General features: G+C 38.8%; 1 long non-coding RNA gene and 1 pseudogene across 1 annotated transcript in view; both read right to left on the bottom strand.

Annotated features, from left to right (window-relative positions):
- The window catches only part of LOC139010589 (uncharacterized), a 107486-nt gene extending 88124 nt beyond the window's left edge, over positions 1–19362 (bottom strand). Inside the window, exon 1 of the long non-coding RNA XR_011471543.1 lies at positions 19169–19362. This is a non-coding gene — a long non-coding RNA (uncharacterized lncRNA). The remainder of the gene's footprint in view (positions 1–19168) is intronic.
- Positions 16968–17298, bottom strand: LOC139011720 (large ribosomal subunit protein eL42-like; annotated as a pseudogene).
- Positions 19363–21881: the final 2519 nt, after the last annotated feature.

The following is a 21881-nucleotide window of genomic DNA, read 5'->3' on the forward strand; positions in this document are numbered from 1 at the left end:
TATCTATAATAGATACAGTATGTATCAGACAATTGAGCAATAAAAATGATAAATAGCCTTAACATAGTCTCTAGTTGTTGAACAAGTGTATTTCTCACCTCACAATTGATATTGAAATCTCCTGGAGAGCAGAGATTACAGTTTTTCATCTCCCCCAAATTACATAGCACATGGTGGGCCAAGAGAAGAGATTTATTTATTTCACTTATTTATTATTTATACTCTGCTTTCCAAAAAGATTTAACTGGCCTGTAATAATAGACATGCTAGGACCATTAAAGTAATGATTTTTTCAAAAGCTAAAACAAGAATCATAATACATATTGAAATGATGACATCATAAATCCCTGGAGAATTTCACCACAGAATTTAGCCGAGATTCCTAGTAAAAGGGCTTAAGAGAGACAACAGTGTCGCTAAGTTATGGCTGTAACTCATGGGCAGAAAGGGCAGCAGGTCCCCTGTGGTCTCTGAATCCTGAGCATTGGCACATGTGGACTGTTTACCCCGTGGAGCTTTGCTCTAGGCAAGAGATCTGTCTCATTATTGTGCTCTCTCTCTATGAGTGAATACAAGAGCAGCTTTGTAGGTTGGAAAAATCAATTTGCCAGTAGCCTCAGGTCCACCTAGCTCACTGCTTCCAAGCCATTCATCCTTCTGTTTCTCCCTAGGCCTGAATTCAACAGGGAAGTATAAAGAATAACACAGTCCTCATGGCACTAAAAATGAAAGTATGAGTTTTTACCAGGAAAACTAAGTTGTCTCTAATATTGAGTGCAAATCCACTTTATTACAAGTGGAAATCCAATCCATACTTTCCTGAGGTGCTAACATGGTCTTGCTGTCATAGTGGAGGTAGAATTGATTAAAAGCCCTTAAATTTTTTTTTTTTTAAAGTTGATTTCACAGAGGAAGGGAGAGGGAGAGAGATAGAAACATCAACGATGAGAGAGAATCATTGATCAGCTGCCTCCTGCATGCCCCTGCTGGAGACTGAGCCCACAACCTGGGTCTGTGCCCTTATCAGGAACCAAACAGTGACCCTCTGGTTCATAATTTGATGCTCAACCACTGAGCCACGCCTGCGGGGCTAAAATCCCCTTTTAACATAGATTCCCCAAGGAATTTTCCACAACATAATGGACAAGTACTTAATATGAGTTCTATTTAAGATATAGAATTGCTTTTCATGAGACCAAAGTCAACTTTTCAAATTATAGTTATGTAAGCAATTGCCATGATGAAATGAAGTAATCAAGGGATGTAGCTTTCTCATCTCTATCTTCTTACATACTAGGAACTGGGGAACCTGAGGAATATCACACCCTTGAGATTACTCATTTCAAGTACTAATTGTGGTATCCAAGAGAATATAAACTCTAAATTAATTCAGTAAGCTTTTATTTACCCTTTAGCCCAATATTCTTGCTAAAATTAAATAGGGAGCAATTCAGAATTTTAGGTACTGGGTGAATGAAAATACTGGGTGTTATTGATTTAGATTGAGGTCAACAAATATTTTTCTCATAAAGGGCCAGATAGTAAATATGTTAGGCTTTGCAACCGTATGTCTTTGTTGCAACTATTCAATTCTGGCACTTTAGGAGAAGAGAAGTATCTTGGAGCAACAGAGGAGCCTTCTGTTTACACATTATTTATTTTAACTCTGATGGCAATCTTAGGAAATGTATATGATGATATGGCATTTTATATATGAGGAAACTGAGCAATAGGAAGCTCTAGAACAATCAATAAATTTAAACACTCCTATAGAATGCACTATAGTTTGATCTAGCTTAACCAACTGTTTGATTTGGTGAATATTTTTCCACATTTATTTTGAGATTAAGAATTGTACCCCTTAGTCTAATAGGAGTCTGGTCAACAGTCGTCTTCTCTTAGAAAACATTGTATTCCCTTAAGGAAAGCTAATTGCTTGATTTCTTTTCTGTTATGAATTGCTTAAGATTTGCCTAACGTATTTGAGATTATAAAGTTCAATGAATTTTATGTATGAGATCAAGGGCCATTTATTAGCTTAATTCCATAAGTGTTTCTGCCTTTGCAGGGTGAGAAGAGTTATATGTTTCACCTTTCTAACCCTGTTCCAGTCCTGCCTGGCATGCTCATGTATTCATTCATCCAACAGGTATTTTCAAAACATCATGATGAATCATGTGTTAACTTTGCACCCATGATCAATTCCTAGCCTGTCCTATCTGCAATTCTCTCCAGAATAATCTGGTAGCTTTCTCTAAGACTGCTTAATGGATCAAGCACACTTGACTACTTCCTTCTCCTTGGTTAGCAGACTCCTTCTCTTTCTCTATATAGCCACAAACAGGTTTGGTCAAGGATTTGTGCATCCGCATTCCACCATAGTAACTTCCTCATGGTAACAAATTTGAGCCATAAAAATAATTGCTAAAGAAAATCCTATCAATTTGTAAGCAGAAGTAAAACAAAATGTCTTTCCAACACACCCAAAGCTAAGAAAAGTTTGTAAAGTGTAGCCATGATAATAAAAGCAGATCTGCCATGTTGGAAAAAGGGAGGAATAAACTTGCCACATGCAATGCTCTTCAGAGCCAACATTCAACACTCTGACAGAAAGTGTTCCTGACATAGTGTGTAGATGATGTCTTAGAAATAAGGAGAAAGGACTCAGACACTTGATCTGTAAAGTGAGATATTGGCTTATCATCTCCAAGGTTATTTTAATATTCTATTATTTAATAGTTATCCTTCATATCCTTAAATATTAAGTATATGGTTAATGGGGATACCCAATAAAATACATTTTTATTATCTGTGAATCCAATTTGGCCGGGCAATAGTTGGAGCTCTAGACTCATAACCAAAATTGTGGGGATGTGATGCACAAAATCCTTAAGAAATTGGTCATCATGAATGATAGTGAGTATAGTCACTCCTATTTCCACCTCTTTGATTCCTGGACTTAGTAATCTAACTACCGCAGACACAGTGTCATATAATGGCCATTAATTGGAGATGAACCTTGTCTTAAAGTATTGAACTCTCACAGGGTATTTTCTCTAAGCTGGAGTCTCAGCTATGCCTTCAAAAAGTCACTTGACTGGTTTATCAGGCCAGCAGCTTCTGGACAGTGTCATGTGATGTAGGCCACAGTGGAACTCATAGTTGTTATCCACAACTGCCTATCTTTGGATAGAAATCGGGTGTTTTGTCTAAGGATTATTTGGCAGGACCTCAGGTCAGTAGCTCAGACACGCTGTGAGTCTTCAAGTGGCTGAGAAATTATGGGAAGCAAAGGCAAAATCATACCCAGAGCATCTTTCAATTTTAGCCAGAATGAATTTTGTATTTCTAGGGAGGAAGGGGTTGAATCTAGTCAACTTGCCATCAAGTGGCTGAGATTTATTGACTGATTTCTTCAAAGGATAATATGCTACCAAGGGGCTTTGGCATTAGTCTTTGTTTTGGCAAGCTGGTCATTTCATTATTTGAGATAAGAGGGAAACAATTTATTTAGAAACTGGATAAATAAATGAAAGAAATTGACTATGAAACTTCTACTAATAAAACTCTTGCTTTGGTATAGTTGATAAGGGCAAATGTCTATTCCTAAAAATATTCCAATTAGCAAGTAGTGGATAGTAAAATTAGCGTATCATCATTTTCGAACCCTTATGGAATTAATTAATTGATTCAGGCAATGTTCATCATTGGCTGCTAACATAACGAAAAGATAACCAGACAGTAAGTCAGTATCTACTTTAGGATAACACCACCTATGAAGCAGTTTTGACACCAACCCCCCACCACCAAAACAAGGTCACCTGAAACATTTAAGAGCTGAGATCTGTTAAATGAGTGGAAACAGAAGGCTGTTAAACAACACACAGGGAATGAAATCAGTACAATGCACTGTGCATTATAGGATACATGCAAATTACTGAAAGGAAAGAATTTCAAGGCAAAATAAACCATCACCAAAGGGATCTAGGAACCTATACATTAATATAAGTGACATATTAATCAACCAAATGTATGGGCCTTGTTTTGATTCTCATCTAAATATCCCAAATGTTAAAAATCATAACACAATTTGGAAAATGCGAACATTGGCTATTTGACAGCATTAAGGAAATGTTTTTTGTGTGTATGGGTGTGTTTAATAAAAAATGTTTCATTTTTGTAAGGAAAGTATCATTTAGAGATACATACTGAAATATGTATTTAAAATTATAAAATGTCAAGAATTTGCTTAGAAACAATCTGGGTGAAGAGAACTGGGAGGTGGAGATGGAATGACTATGAGTTGGTAACTGCAAACTGTGTGAGGGGCCCGTGTGGTTTGTTTTATTTTCCTCCCCCGCTTTTCTGGTCTATGTTTGACATTTTCCATATCAATAGGTCACAAATGCAGAAGAAATATCATGCTTTTTAAAATAAAATATCTCCTTCTATCTTTTGACCTTTTCTTTAAATTGCAATTAGCAGAGTAAAGATGGATAGAGAAATTGAAAGCATTTTCGTGTCTGCTTTTAGCTTTTCCTTCAACAAGCTGCAGATCTACCAGCCAATGTTTTACACACTTAATAAGGACCTGACCTTATTTTCTTCAGTTTAACGGGCTCTCTGTGGCATTATGTGTCTTCAGGAAATCACGGTTAAGAGTTTCACTTCACATATCACCTGACCTCCCTGGAGGAAAAAAACCCAAAACACAACCACCTCTTGACTTAGATGGAATAAATTTTGAGGAAGTAGGCATAGAAATTGTCTTTTTCATTACTTTTCTCTTTATGATTTTCAAAATTTCACTTTCTCCTTATATACTATAAGCTACTTCTTGCCATTTTCTTATTCACTTATTTTTACCAAGATTCCTAAACAACAAGAAATGCCTGATTCTAACTAAGTGACCAAGTTTACCTTTGGTTTGATGATACATGGCTTTATTGAATTACTCAGTAAACACATATGATTCAAAGCACTGAAGGGATCCCAGAAAGTATATTATATACTTCTGCCTATCAAGAAATGTATCATTAAATTGAAGAGAGATAATAAATATGCTCACATATGCAAAGAAAGGAAAAAGCAAAGCGTTTTTTTCTAAACTGACTGGCAGTGACTTTTAAATAGAGCATGATGACAAAAATGGAGAAAACAGTGCAAGTGAATGTAATCGTAAAATACTTAGGACTTTAGCTGAATTCTCTTTAAATGGATGCAATTCATATAGTTGGAACTGAAAAAGAAAGGGAGAAAAATGTGAACAAAGATACCTGAAATGATCATGTAAGAGATGGTTAGAACTTATTTAACTGGGAAGGAAGTGAAGTGAAGAACAGAGAGAAATTGGGCTGTAGAGATTGTAGAGGTCAGATTATGCTGGGTCAAGAAAAGCAGGTAAGAGTACATAGTGGTAGCTATACGTAGAAGTGAGATATGAAGTCAAATTTGAAAGTGATCCATTCCTCTGGAGATGAACACTTGGGTTGTTTCTACATTTTAGCTATTGTGAATACTACTGCAATAACTTGGGGGTGCAATTATTTCTTTGGATCCTGTTTTCAATTCTTTTGGATATACATATAGTCAGAAATAAGATTTCTAGATCATAAGGTAGTTCTATTTTTAATTTTTGAGGCTGCATCATTCTACATTCCCACAAGCAGTGTGTAAGGGTTCCATTTTCCCACATCTTTGCCAATACTTCTCATCTTTACATTTTTGATAATACTCATTCTAACAGGTGTGAGGTGATATCTCACTGTGGTTTTGATTTGCATTTCCCTGGGCATTAGTGATGTTGAGCATCTTTTTATATACTTGGCCATTTGTATATCTTCTTTGGATGAAAGCAATGAAAAGAGACACAAATAAATGGAAAGACATCCTGTGTTCACGGATTGGAACACAATATTGCTAAACTGCCAATTTTAAAGAAGAATAAATAGAATTTCAATTTGATAATAGATTTCTAAAGATGGAAAAGAGGCTAAGAATCAAAGAGTAGCTCAAGGCATCTATGCTTAAAGACTGGACAATTGTGTTAAGGTAGAAATAACTACTCATAGCAGAGAAGAAAGACCAATTTGTAATTATAGATATGTGTTGGGATATGTGGTAAATTCTCAGGAGTAAAGGTCAGTTATGAAACTCTCCAAATATCCAAGAAAAACATTAGTGTCTTCTTTCTCATATGAAAGGACACTGGAATCTTTGTACCTTGTGACAAAAATTTCATACATGATATGAGAAGTTGAGACTTTAAATTCCATTTCTTCCCTTTGGGCAAATTATTTAACATTGCCCAGCCTTGGCTTTATTCCAGATGAGTAGAATAAATGATATTTCCTTCATAATACTATTTCGGGGCTCATAAGTGATAACATATGTGAAACTGCCCAGCAGAGCATCCAGAACAGTCAGACTCAACAAATGTTTGTTCCAGTGAAATTAAATGAAACCCCCTAAGGTCAAATTGCTTTGTGGTTCTACCAATCAGATAACCCCATCCTCTTGTCACACCATGACAGCGGCTCATCTATCACAGTGCTCCTTTAGGCCTGGGACCCAAGTCTCTGACCATTATCTTTAGGTCGGCAGGATGAAATTTTTTTATAACTGGACAGTGAAAAATCGGAGGTGTTCACAGCCTCAGTAAGTACACACTTGCACTTTGGAAGTCTGCTTCTGATACTGCTCGAGATGCAGGCACCACTAATATCACATTTGTAATGTATGGTGAGGGGATGTCCTCTTCAAAATCTAAATTAAAGCATCCAGTGAGCCTTTGAAAAAAGGTGATGGGAGTCAAGACAGAATTTAAAATGTAATGATACCTCAGTGATTTATTGGCTTAACACTGTCTTGGCAGCATGTTAGGGGAGGCTTGGGAACACAACCTCTTCCTCTATGCCTGCCTGTTTTTATGGTCATTGTTTTAACATGATTAAGTACCTGGTCTGTGCTCGGAGGCACACCAAGGTCTTCGTTTCTCCCCGTGCCCCAGTCCTTCTGTGCCCGTAGTTTGGGTTTTGGGGAAAGGAGTTCGGACACATTGGCCCCTAGGGAAGCAGTGGTGGCTGTGTAGCAGTTCTGCACTCCATGAACCTACTGGCGAGGGCACAGTGGTCTTGGGCCTCGTAGGATTGGCTCTGTGTGTTTAATAGGAAAGTGGTTTCACTTACTCTGTCTCTGAGGTAGATTGGAAATGCTTTGTCCTCCAAGCAGGAGGAAAAGATGCTCATGGCGACTTACTTCTCAAGGGTAATTTATGAAATTTAAAACGTGATTGGAAAAGGTCCTCAGAGAATTTACTTGTAGTAGCTTGAAGTTGCTTAAAGCTGAGGAGAACGGGGTGCATTCTGTCATGATGAAGAGGTAAGATGTGATGCAATTACAGTAGAGATGGTCAGAGTAGTGCAGGCCAGGCCGGGGGCCAGGAGCCAGGGGCCAGGGCTGGGTCTCCAGATGCACCCAGCAGGTCTACACTCTGATGTGATAATGAGACTCCAAGTGGAAGCAGGTGATCATTCCAGAAAGTATACTGAACTCATTCAGTGACTTCTTCATCTTTCCCCAGACTTAGAAGAAGATACACATAGAATTCTGGGGTCTGCCAGAGGATTGATAGCTTTAGTGTTTATCACTGTTGTTTATTTTCCACGAATGTTGAGACAATTAAGACTCATGTTTACCCATTTGCCTTGCAATCTCACTTTAGTTTTCTTTTTTTCACTCTCAATAAAACAGAACCCATTCTTACAACAGTCTGTGCGCACACAGACTTTTATAAAAAATTCATTGTATGTTCTTGCTTTCTTCTCACTTCTCTTTGTATGACCCACACTTTTCCCAAAGGCAATGTGCATAGTCATCTTACATCCACAGATTTACTTGGATTTGAATTCCAGCTTGTCCATTTACTGCCTGTGAGCCATACAACCATCTGCTGTCCTCTCCCATCCCAGCCTTCTCAACTTCTTGTAATGGCTCTAAGGATTAAATGAGATTTGTTTGTTCAATCAGCAATACTTGTTGGGAAGGCAGAGGGGAGCTAGTCCTAATACCTTCGATGTGACATGATAAATGGTGGCAGGGGCTGGGGTCACCATGACTAGAACAACAGTGACAACAACAACGTGTCTCTTCTGATGGAGCTAACACCTGATCTAGGGAGATAGGCGATCACTAACTATATAAATACAAAAACAGGTTTTGGAGTAGTATTAAGTGCTATATAGAAAAAAAAGAATCAGGGACAACGGAGAAGGAGGAGCAAGGAGTACTGGTTTAGACTGAGCTGGTGATGTGCAAGTCTCTTAGGGAAGCAGAGGTCTCCATCAAGTGCTGGAACATTCTCTGTAAACATCTCAAGAGAGCATGCTAGGAAGAGGAAAGAAACAGAGCAGACTCTGGGGTGAAACATGCTGCTCTCTCACGCTGAGGAGCAGTAGGAAATGATTGTAGGGCAGAAGTCAGCTAAGTGCTTGGTACATAGTAATTGATTAGAAAACTGTTAACTATTTTTAATATCATAAACAAAGAGACCAGATTTTTCTATTCACAGAAATGATCCTGCGCACAGCTCTTCCTCTTCTCAGCTCCTCTTAGCTTGTTATATTTGCCTGACTCTTGTGATAGCTGAGTTTCCCTTTTGATTTTTATTATCTTCTGTAGAGTGGGAATATAAGCCTGAAGCCTAGGCTCCACATCCAGTTTGCATGTCATTGAATTTAGGACCGAGTGAGAATGGCCTTCAGTGTGCTACCAGCTGACTTGGGCATGTTCTCAGAGGACCCCTTAATATACGACTGTGTAGATTTTTTGTATCTCATGTTAGCCTGTCTTTTCTGTTTACTTTTATTTCTCACAAGCCATCAGCTTCTTGAAAGGAGGGACTGTTTCGTGTTTCCACCCAATTCCCAAAATGAGGCACAGGGCTTTGCACATAGCAAGCACATGCTACATTTATTGAGTGTTTAAGAGCCTGGGGAGAAAACTCAGGCAGGAGTAAAGCCTTTAAAGGCTTTCATGTCCAACAGAGAGATTTGCACTCTGGTAGGCGAGAGATTGATGTCTATTGACTAACTGAGTAAATGTGTGTAGGGAGGGTGTGGCCTGCAGCCACCCAGTCTCTGGCTGTGGCAGTGGCTCCAGTCCAGAGGTGGGGTGTGTGCATGAGTGTGAGTTCCTGTGTCTGTCTTTGTCTGCGCATTATCCAGGTGGATTTTCTCTTGGAACAGGCCCAACTTCCCATTTTGCATTTACTGTACAGACCCTGGCTGAGGAACGCAGAGGGTAGCTAGTCCTAATTCCATATCCGTGACTTAATTTAGAATGCCTGCCCACAGTATCTAGATTGCTCTTTTCTTAATATAGACCAAAGATACAGCCATGTTTTTGGAGCACAGTCTTTTTTATACAGGTGATGTTATCTTTATTTGGTTAAGACTTTGAAGACATGGCATGTTTTAGAAATTGTCATAGTAATAATTAAGATAATTAAAATGAGTTATTTCCATTATGCAAGTTGTACATACAATACTTTTCTAAAATGAATTTATCATCCTTTGGCATTCAATTACACTATAAAAAAGGAAGAGAAGCTTCTAGTCAATTAAGCAAATAAGCTCAGTGTACAGTTTTTTTCTGGCACCTTTTTCTGACTGTGATTACAAAGTTATAGTTCAAGGAAGTTTAAATCTAATCAGAAAAAATAAAAAACTTTCCAAGGGAAGTCAGAGTAGAATACTCATATCTTTTGGTTAAAATTTTTTTCAAATGTTCAAGTTAGCAAATGGATACATCTGTGTTTTTAATCATCACCACTATTATTTGCATTATTGATGGCCAAGAATGAGAGATTGAATCAGACAACCAACCACATATTGGAACAACCTCACCAAGTACAGAACACAAATATTGAACACCTAATGATGTTGTAAGGTACTGCCTCTTACTGGAAACAAAATGTTTGAAATCATAGGCACGGGTCAAGCAGTGTAGTAACGGCACAGCCTAAGAGAGAGAGAGAGAGAGAGCAATGATAAAATCATACAAATGAACTTTGATGCCACCTTGTACTGTTTGGTATATTGTCCGAGCACAGTAAAAACACATTTCCACAACATGTCCATCTGGTTTAACTGAAATCTATCCAGTGTCTGGAACAGTTGGCACTCCCTGATGAATCTCCATTTCAGCATTTGCCTTGGATCCTCTGCAAGGGCCACATACCTGTTTGTTTGTCTTGGGCTGGTTTTTGCAACCTTTTTACAGAGTCGGATGGCAGGCTCTGCCGAGTGTTCAGATGCCGGCCAGGATTTCTTGGCCTGGGATTATGGCATCACTTCAGTCCACCTTGGTAAGGCCCATTTCATCAAGAGTCACCCACACAGCACTATGCTAATTCTTCTGTTAATCAACATGGAACAGGAAATTGCTTGTCTGCAGCCTCAGCTACACATTTTTGCCTCTTGGTTAAATGAACAACAGTCAAAGAGATAAACACTATAATTGTCTACCAAAAGGATGTTCTAGACATGCAAATTGTTTTCCTGGATATATTATGGTGTATTAATGTGTCATCAAGCAAGTTTTCCTTTACTAGTTACACAAAATAAGGATTGCAGCCATAGTTTGCTTTGCTATATCTAAATCAAAACATGATTTTATCTACATTGTCTTAGAATGATATTTTATGCAGTTTGTAGAAGACGTTTTGGACAGATTACTCACTTATGTCTCTTTCAGATCTTTCTTGAAGTAACTATAATAAAAACATATACAGCTCTAGCTAATTTGATTCAGTGGATAGAACTTCAGCCTGTGGACCAAAGGGTCCCAGGTTCGATTCCAGTCAAGGGCATGTACCTCGGTTACAGGCTCCTCCCAGGCCCAGGCCCTGGTTTGGTCTAATGCAGGAGGCAACCAATCAATGTGTTTCTATCACGTTGATATTTCTCTCTGTTTTTCCCTCTCTCTTCCACTCTCTCCAAAAAGCAATGGAAAAATATACTCGGGTGAGGATTAAAATAAAAAAGTATATACATTTCTATGGATTAGCTTGTAAAGACTGTTACTGAATTTGTTGAAGAAATTTTTGCATTTTTAAGTTATTGCAAAATACATTTTAATTTGGTGGTTTTTACTATTGCACTTCCACTCTCTTTGCGCAGTGCGCTATACAGTTATTTATAAGTTTTAAGCAAGAAAAATATTTCAAGTGATGCTACATAATTCAAGTAATATTTTGAATTATATAGCTAAAACTCATGTTTACAGGCATAGCAGTCAGTATTACAGGTTCTACTGACTACCTAAACAAATTCAAATGATCATGATGGACGTATAGTGGGATATCATCATGGAGTCAACAGTTAGCTACTAGTTCCTTACCATTATGGCTTGCACTGAATTTTTTCCATGTAGAAATTCTCTAGCTGGAAGGAGACTGCAAACATCTACTCTAAAACATCAGCTTTACACAGACAGATACTGAGATCTAAATGGGATTTGGGAAATTATTCAAGGTCATCCAGCTTGGCAGGCAGAGACTAAAAACCAAAACTCTGGCTCTGGTTAGTAGGATTCATGGGCTGTTGGGTCAGCCAACCCCAGATTTGATTTTTTATTTTTACCTAGAATTACTCCATTTCTTCATTCATAAAATAGGGATAAATGACATGCTATACGGGGTATATAGAAAGTGCCCAGTATATTGCCTGGAGTACTCAGCAAGCCTGGTTTTTCTTCTCTCCAAGGCTCTTTGCAGGATAACATTGAGGAGCAAATGTTTCCCTCAGCTCTTCTTTCACTTCCCACGGGTTAATCTTTTGTAAGATAAGATTTCCAGCTATATTTATAGGTTTCTTTAAGCACCAGGACTATAAGAATTTGATCTTACCAAGCATTATAAATCACTCTATTACCATTTGTATTGACTTGGATTTATCTATTCCAAGCTCTAAAATACAACTTCACAGACATTTTCAAGAGCTTGTGAAGTTTAATTTTAGAGTTGGTGCTGAAGTTTAAATTACCTGAGGTGATAACATACTCTTCACAGTCTAGTTTAAAAGTCCTGACCAGTGTTATTTATTCTGTGGCTGAAAGTTCAGGAATCACCAAGATGAAATAAACTAAAAGGGTTTCTAAGTGCCCTGGTGGTAGTTTTTGTTATTAAGTAAATAGAGATTTTTCAGACCACTTAAAAGTAACTTTTGTCATGTAAATCATTGGCAGGATGGGTATAGGGTATAGCAAGCCCCTGCTAGATATAAGTGCCTTAGTATCCAAAAAAGGAAAAGCTTTATTAAATACCAGATGAACTTTGAGGAGTATTGCCTATGTGCCAAGTTCTCTGCTAGAGAAAACCAACTCTTCTGAGGATTAAACTGATAGCTAAAGTCCTATCCCAAAAACAAGGCTAAGCTAAGGTTTAAAAAAATTAACAGACTCACAAACCAATGCTCATTTCTCTTTACCAGTTAACTTTCCAAACCAACCTTTCTTTGACTCCCTTCGCTACATATAAAATCATAATTCAATCTGAAATACTTATAGAGTCAGAACTAAGAAGCTATTGTATAGTAGAATTAAAACAGCAATATTGATTTCTTTTTATTACCCTGGGCTTATGAGTTTGCAAGCTATAAATCTGTTTCCTCTTGTTCTAAAAAGATTTAGGTTTTCAACCAAATTTGTTTGAGCTGCTAGTTGCTCAAATGTTGGCATAATAAAGCAGTCAGAATGTGGCTTAGTGGCAGAGGGCTGAGGAAATTCCAGCCTTTTAAAGATTGAGCTGTAAACATTCATGTTTGGGAGAAGGAAGTATGGCAATATGAATACATTTTTCCAAAACTGAAAAATAAAATAATGGTTTTGAGTCTAACATTTAAGTCTTTAATCCATTTTGAGTTTATTCTTGTGTATGGTGTAAGAGGACTTAAATGTTAGACTCAAAACCATAAAAATTCTACAAGAAAACATAGGCAGTAAAATCTTGGACATTTCTCATAGCAATATTTTTTTCTGATATGTCTCCTCAGGCAAGGGAAACAAAAGAAAAAATAAACAAATGGGACTATATCAATCTAAAAAGCTTTTGCACAGCAAAGGAAACCATCAACAAAATGAAGATATAACCTACTGAATGGGAGAACATATTTACCAATGATATATCCGATAAGGGCTTAATATCCAAAATTTATAAAGAACTTATAAAAATCAACACCATAAAAACAATCCAATTAAAAAATGGGCAAAGGACCTGAATAGACACTTCTCCAAAGAGGACATACAGATGGTCAATAGACATATGAAAAGATGCTCAACATCACCGATCATCAGAAAGATGCAAATTAAAATCACAATGAGATATCACTTCACACCTGTCAGAATGGCTATCATCAAGAATTCAACAAACAAATGTTGGCTAGGATATGGAGAAAGGAAACCTTTGTGCTCTGTTGGTGGTAATGTAGACTGGTGCAGCTACTGTGGCAAGCAATATAGACTTACCTCAAAAAATTAAAAATGAAACTGCCTTATGACCTATGCTTCCACTCCTGGGAATATATCAAAGGAAACCCGAAACACTAATTTGAAAGAATATATGCACCCCTATGTTCATTGTAGTATTATTTATAATGGCCAAGATTCGGAAACAGCCCAAGTGCCCATCAATAAGTGAATAGATTAAAAAAAAAAGCTGTGGTACACTTACATAATAATAAAATACTGCTCAGCCATAAAAAAGAAGGAAATCTTACCTTTTGCAACAGCATGCATGGACCTGAAGAATATTATGCTCAGTGAAATAAGTCAGTCAGAGAAAGACTGATTTCACTTATATGTAGAATCTAATGAATAAAATAAACTAACAAACAATATAGAACAGACTCATAGATATAGTGAACAGATTGACAGCTATCGTAGGGGAGGTGGTTTGGGGGCTGGGTGAAAAAGGTGAAGGAATTAAGCAAAACAAAACAAAACAAAACAAAACACACAGACCTATACAACAGCATGGTGATTACCAAAAGGAAAGGGGTGTGTGTGGACAGGTAGAAGAGGGTAAAGGGGGGATAAATGGTGATGGAAGGAGAATTGACTTGGGGTGGTGAACACACAATATAATGTACAAATTATGTATTATAGAGTTGAACACCTGAAACCTATATAATTTTATTAACCAATGTTGCCCCCAATAAATTAAAAAAATAAAAAGATAAAATAAAATTACGATTCAGGTCTGTATTTGCTAGGACTGTGGCAACAAAGTACCACAAACTTTGTGGGAGGCTTAGGACAACAGAAATATATTGTTTCCCAGTTCTGGAGGCTAGAAGTTAAAAATCAAGGTGTCCATGGTTAGTTCCTTCTAGGACTGTGAATGAGGATCTGTTTCATGCCTCTTCCTTAGCTTCTGAGAGTTTTCTGGCAATCTTTGACTTTCCTAGGTTTGTGGCAACATAACTCCAGTCTCTGCTTGGGAAGCAGGGCATTCTCCTTGTGTCTCCACTTAGTCTTTGCTCTGTGTGGGCGCATGCCTCTTCAGATACCGTTCTTGCCGTAACTAATTCCATCCACAGTGACCCTGCTCTCAAATTCAGTCACATTCTGAGGTACTGGGGATTATGACTTCAACTAACCTTTTTTTAAGGGAACACAATTCAACCATAACAAGGTCTAAAAAGCCGAAGTGAAAGGGTGTGGCACAATTAGCTGATGAATTTAAGTCAGATTAAGAAGAAGACACTGACAATTTAGAACAAAACAAAGAGCATGCTTGTCTGCATAATTAGGACTGCAAGGGTCTGGATGACCAATTTGGATAATGCAGGGCAAGAAAGAGAGAGGGGCAACAATACAGAAACCTGGAGAGCATTATGCTAAGCGAAATAAGCCAGTCAGAGAAAGATAAGTATCACATGATCTCACTCATTTGTGGAATATAATGAACGATATAATTTGATGAACAAAAATAGATCCAGAGACATAGAAGCATTGAACGGACCATCAAACCTCAGAGGGAAGGCAGGGGAGGATGGGTGAGGGGGCCGGGAGAGTGTGTGCTGGTAAGAGATCGACCAAAGAACTTGTATGCATATAAGCATAACCAATGGACACAGACAATAGCAGGGTGAAGGCCTGAGCTGGGGGGCAGAGGGGGCTGGCAGAGGGCAATGGGGGTAAAGGGGACATATGTAATACTTTCAAAAACAAGAATTTTTTAAAAAAGATGTACAAATTGGCAGGTACAGATTAGTCATAGGGATGTAAAGTACTTCATAGGGAATATGGTCACTAATATTGTGATAATTATGTATGGTGTTAGATCAGCGGTTCTCAACCTGTGGGTCGCGACCCCTTTGGCGGTCGAACGACCCTTTCACAGGGGTCGCCTAAGACCATCCTGCATATCAGATATTTACATTACGATTCATAACAGTAGCAACATTACAGTTATGAAGTAGCAACGAAAATAATTTTATGGTTGGGTCATAACATGAGGAACTGTATTCAAAGGGCCAGAAGGTTGAGAACCACTGTGTTAGATGGTACTGAATTTATCGGGATGATCACTTTGTAACTTATATAAATGTCCCATCACTAAGTTGTGCACCTGACACTACACTGTACCTCAACTCTAATTAAAATAAACAAACAAATAAAAGACAGAGAAAGGGAAGTAAAGGAAGGAAAATGAGGCAAAAGGGGGAAGGAGGAGAAAGGAGTATAATTAAGGGAAGGGAGGCAAAGAGGACCAGGAGAAAGATCACATTGAGCAACGTGCTCATTTTTAGACTGGCTCAAATACTCCCTGTTCTAACTGAGCTTGAGTACAGAGCTCTACTCTCTTGAATAACCTTCCAAATCATAGCTAGTTTATGAGTTTAATAATTACTCACATCTTGTGTCCACTCACTGAAGAGAAATGTGTCTTTAGAGTCCTTTTGAAATTAGATTGCTTCTGTGGGTTTAAACCTACAGGAGCTTGTAATTTGGACCATTTGTTTCCTAATAAAGAGGATTCGTTGTGGGTTGTTTTTTTTTTCATACGTAGAACCCATAGAAGAAGTCACAATGTGCTCACTCCTGATGTGAAGGAGCTCAGTATGACATTCAGGGCATAGGAAAGCTGGGTGCTAGGATGCTATTGTTTCTACTGCCTCAAAAAGTAGAGCTGAAAATGTCCTACTCATTCATCCAATACATCTTCCTGCCACAGTCAAATTACCGTCAGCACTCTTCTTTCCAGGACCTTGTGTAATTCATGTTTTAAAGCATCAAGAGCATATAATTCCTGGAAAACCTGGCCTGTCAACATACTTTATGGCGATGTGATTAGAGGACAGGTATATTATGATTCACCAAGGACCAATATAATGAGAACAATAAAGATTAATCAGTTTTTGGCCTCTTAAGATTACTATATAGTATTTGTATTGCTTTTTGTTCACCAAGGTACTTTTTTTTTTAACATATCAAGATTTTATTGTCATACTAGAGTCCCGGTGCATGAAAATTCATGCACTGGGGGGCGGTCCCTCAGCCCAGCCTGCCCCCTCTCACAGTCTGGGAGCCCTCAGGGATGGGAGGCGACCCGGCGATCAGGGAAAGGCAACGTCCCCATCACACCTTTGCTGCTGCCACAGCCGGCAGAGCAAGCCTTGGCTGGTCCTGGTTACCTGAGCGTTGGGCGGCCCTGGGCAGCTGGGCAGCTGCCATCCAAGGCTTGTCTGTGCCTCGGGCCGGCCCTAGGTGGCTTGGGGGCTGGGGGGGAAGGGGGACTCCAGAGGCAGGCACGTGGAGCCGCTGGCCCACTTGCCATCCCAGCAGGGCTGAAGGGACTGGACGCCACTATCTTGTGACTGTGGGCACCGCCATATTTGAGGGTGGGTCAGTCAATTAGCATATTCCCTCTTTATTAGATAGGATAACAAAACAAAATACGAAGCTTAGAACTGGATCACTCGACCCTTTCTCTTCTTATCTCCTCCCAGTTCAAAATGCTTGCATCTCTTAATAGCCAGCATTCTCTTAGGTCTGCAGTTAAGCTCAACACATTCAAGCCTCAGCACAATCCTCTTTGTAGTTTTAGCCTTTTTTTTTGTTGTTCCAGAAAACCAGCTTAGTCTGCCCACCATAGCCACTCTGCTTCCTGTCATAACGCCGCTTTCCCTGTGCATACAGAGAAGCCTTGCCCTTCTTGTACTGTGTTGCTTGGTGGGACTGATGCTTGCCGCACTTCCTACAGGAAGTTTGGCAGGTTGTAGGAACGTTTACCATGTTTGTGAGTGCTATTGGCAGGGAAAGGAAGATGATCTACCAAGGTACTTTTTAAATATATTTTCTCAGTCAGTTCTTACAGCATTCCTATAAGATAGGTGAACTGTTGTTCTTGTGTCCCTTTCACAAATAAATAAATTGAGAGTCACAAGTGGTGGAATCAAGGCTAAAACTCCTCATCTGTCTTCTCAACCTGTCCCTTTGCCCATTCACCTCATTAACTCAGCAGAGTATCAAGTCTTCCCAGGCTTATTCCTGAATGCTCAATAGTTGCTTTGAATATAAATGACATAAACATTATATGAGAAAGTAATTACACAAAGTCATAGTATGTGAGAAAAAGGAATTTGTCTATGGTGATGAAGAGGGGACATCATGAAGGGGGTCCTACAGTGGAAAGGCTATCTACACACAGTATTGTGTAGGACTAAAAAACGTATGTTCCAGCCAGACTTCCCGGGAAGATGGGAAACTAGAATCTGCTTCCAGCCACAAGCCTTCTTCTGTTCTAATTACTCTCTTCCCATTTTGTTTGCTGTATATTTGTCATGTTACAGTATTTCCATGGTGATAAGCTAGGACATTGCAAACACTAATCAAATCAGTCTGTAGAAAGAAGAAGACCAGGGAACAAAAGGACTTCCTGGTTACACAAAAATAACCTGTTAATAACCAGTTCTGAGGCAGTTTAAAGGAAAACGAAAGGATACCGTAAAACAGAAGGAAATTATGATTATCAAACTTATCAAAAGGTTTTAGATGCAGTAAACATGCCAGCTCTCACACTCAGTACATTTAACAATTGATTCTCGGCACACTAAACATCATCTTTTTAATGCATTGGCACAATTCGAGAGAACATAAATTCAGTGTTATTTTTAAGTGGCTAAGAAGTAGAATATATTTTAAACATGTTAAAACCATATGAGAAAAAAATGTAAATCATCACCAACAACCACAGAACACCCCAAAGTCTCTGTCCTTTCTTAGGAGCTAACACAAAGCTTTGCTTCCTTCAGTGGGGAAAGCATAGTTCAGCCAGGGGTGTATCTATTCACAAGGCAGGTAACCGCCTGTTTGGATCTTTCAGAAAAATGATGGAGTTTTTCGCCACCCTAAACAGATGATCACGTATTAAAAAGAAATCAAATGTTATTTATCTATATGTCAGGTGATGTATGCCACTTATTTCTTTTTTTCTTCTTTGAAGAATGGAATGGTGTTCTGGATCAAGCAAGCCTGCTGCTATGGAAGGAGTAGGGTTGTCCAACCACATGTACCACTGAATTTCCAAAACAACAAAAAAACCCCTCAAAGTCCATTAATGCATCTGCTCATTGACTTATTTACTCAGTTGACACACCTTTACTCAGTTCCTATTATGTGTCAGGCCCTGGAGTAGCTGTTGAGATCTCACATATTATCAAAGCCAGCAAGGACAGATCATGATGAAAGCTCTATGTTTAGTCTTCCAAAGACAGTTCACTGCAAATGTGCCTGCACCCCATAGTCATAAGCACATTTACACACCAACACACTGACATACTTAATCACCCCAGAGGCATGAACTAGACCATGAACCCATTTAGGAAGCAATATGTGCTCCACAATGACATGTACTTAAACTCTAGATATGAGTTTAAGATTCCATAGATAAGAAGAAAAAAGGACGGATATTGAAATGCCAGCTGTTTATGTTGTCGAGGAAGGATCTTAAATACTTCTCAAACAAAACTACAATTTACTATCACTTTCAATTCTTTAACAAAAGGATATGAAAACACCCTCTTTTCCTCTAAAAGGGAGGACTAGTTCTCAGAATAAAGTTAGCCATGTAAACTGAATATATTTAGCTGAGTGAAAAACTCACCATATTGTTTTCTTTCTTCTTGGCTCCTTTGATGAACACTTGTGTCATTTTTCCTTGTACACACTCCTCAGGTGCTGGCATCAGTCTATAAACCACATTTTGGAAACAATAGCAGAAAACACTACAGCTGCAGCTCTGTGATCAACCAAGAGGCTCATATCTCAATCTAGTCTCAGGCACTAATTAATGTCAGATCTTGGTCAAGTGGCTTCCTGTTGTTCAGCTGTTAAAAGGGAATTCTAATGGAATTTGTAAGGATTAAATTATATAACCCACGAAAAAAATTTTGCAGTGCCTTGTAAGGGCCACCAAGCTGAAAGCTATTGTGGCAACATATCTAAAGTAGCTCTAGATGATCCAAATGCCCATTCTATGCCCTTCCTGTCGAAAGCTGTGATGGTCTCAGAGTTTATACTTCCAGGCTGGCAAATTAATCTGTTGCCTTTTTATGGATGCCGGCAGAAAACACCACTCTTGGTTCAGACACAAAGACAGTTCCTTACTCAGCAAGAGGAGTAGCCAGAGTTGTCAGCATTTGTGCCCATTCCTGAGCCCCAGTTTCCACAGTGATGCTAGGAAGGCCAGGAGATTCTTGTAAAGTGCAGTGGGCTACATTGAAAAGAGGAACCCTGGCTTGAGAGAACCAGGATTTTATATAATGGGAAGTAAGCCTGTCTGGCTTTTGCCCTGGAGAGAAATATTATATTTATTACATTGGGAAGTAAGCAAACTTGCCCTTGTTAGAGAGGATGACATTATTTCAACCTTTCAAGGCTGTTTCCTATTCAACATCTTTGAAAAGATAGTCCAGAAAAAAGGTAGTGTGTCTGCCCCAAGAACAGGTGCACTAGAGGTCCATGGAGAATGGTCGCATAACACTCCCTACTTAAAAAATAATGTATTTTGAAAATATATTTACTACAGTGAATGAAAATGTTATGATACATCATAATTACTCAAAATCCATAGTTTAAATTAGGTTCACTTTTGGTGTTGTACATTCTATGGTTTGGACAAATATATAATGGCGTGTGTTTATCATTATAGTAGAGTACCAAATAACACTCCCTACTTTTTAGAAATTGCACTCAATTGATTGTACCTCTTCTCCTCTATAAATCTGAATGCTCCTTTTAACTGGATATTTCCCATAAATATTGAGAAATTCTTGACTGTCTACATTCCTAAAAAGGAAAAAAGCATGTGAATATCCAATTTTTCAATACTATTTATTAAAGAGACTATCCTTTACTCCATTTAGTGTTCTTGGCTCCCTTATCAAATATCTGTTTATCACATGTGTGTGGGTCTATTTCTGGGCTTTTTATTATATTCCATTGGTCTACGTATCTTTTTGTGCTGGTACCATATGTTTTGCTTGCTATAACTTTGTAATATAGGTTGAAGTCAGGAAGTGTACAGCTTTGTTCTTTCTCAGGATTGCTTTAGCTATTTGGGGTCTTTTGTGATTCCACATAAATTTTAGGAGTGTGTTTTCCATTCCACTGAAAAATACTATTTGGAATTTTGATAGGGACTACATTGAATTTATAGATAGGTTTGGGTAGTTTGGACATTTTAACAATATTAGTTCTTTCAATTCAAGAACACAGTATATCCATCCATTTATTTTGTCATCTTTAATTTCTGTCATCAGTGTCTTATAGTTTTCAGTGTACATATCTTTCTCCTACTTGGTTAAATTTATTCCTAGGTATTTTATTGTTTCTGATGCTATTATAAATGAGATTTAAAAATATCTTTTTCAGATAGTTCATTGCTAGTGTAAAGAAATACAACTTATTTCTGTATGTTGACTTTGTATCTTGCAACTTTACTGAATATATTGGTTAGTTCTAACCCTGTTTTAGTGGAGTCTCTAGTATTTTTTTATATACAAGATTATGTCATCTGCAGACAAAGACAACTTTACTTCATTTCTCTCTCTCTTGCATGCTCCATATATATATATTCTCTTCTTTACATCCCATTTTTTAAGATGTTTTATGCTTGATTTCCCATTTAATCACAATCCATTTTCTATTTTTATTATCAAACTAGAGGCCTGGTGCACAAAAATTTGTGCACTTGGTAGGGGGGAGTCCCTCAGCCCGGCCTGTGCCCTCTTGCAGTCTGGGACCCCTCAGGGGATGTCCACCTGCTGGCTTAAGCCCACTCCCGGGGGATTGGGCCTAAGCTAGCAGTCAGACATTCCTCTGGCAGCCCAGGAGCCCTCGGGGGATGCCCATTTGCCAATGGGGAGCAGGCCTAAGCTGTAGTCAGACATCCTTAGGGCTGCTGAGGAGGCGGGAGAGGCTCCCGCCACCACCGCTGTACTGGCAGCCATCAGCCTGGCTTGTGGCTGAGCAGAGCTCCCTCTGTGGGAGCACACTGACCACCAGGGGGCAGCTCCTGCATTGAGCGTCTGCCCCCTGGTGATCAGTGTGTTTCATAGTGATGAGTCATTCCAAGTCGTTCTGGTGTTAGGATCAATTTGCATATTACCCTTTTATTATATAGGCTAGAGGCCTGGTGCATGGGTGGGGCCGGCTGGTTTGCCCTGAAGAGTGTCCCAGATCAGGGTGGGGGTCCTGTTGGGGTGCCTGGCCAGCCTGGGTGAGGGGCTGAGGGCCGTTTTCAGGCTGGCCACACCCCCTTCAGGGTGGGGGAGTCCCTCTGGGGTGCTTGGCCATGCCCCCTGGCAACCCAATCT

This window comes from Myotis yumanensis, unplaced genomic scaffold, assembly GCF_028538775.1.
Source record: "Myotis yumanensis isolate MYYU_CA2020_CCGP unplaced genomic scaffold, mMyoYum1.0.hap1 SCAF_5, whole genome shotgun sequence".
In the NCBI taxonomy this organism is placed as follows: domain Eukaryota; kingdom Metazoa; phylum Chordata; class Mammalia; order Chiroptera; family Vespertilionidae; genus Myotis; species Myotis yumanensis.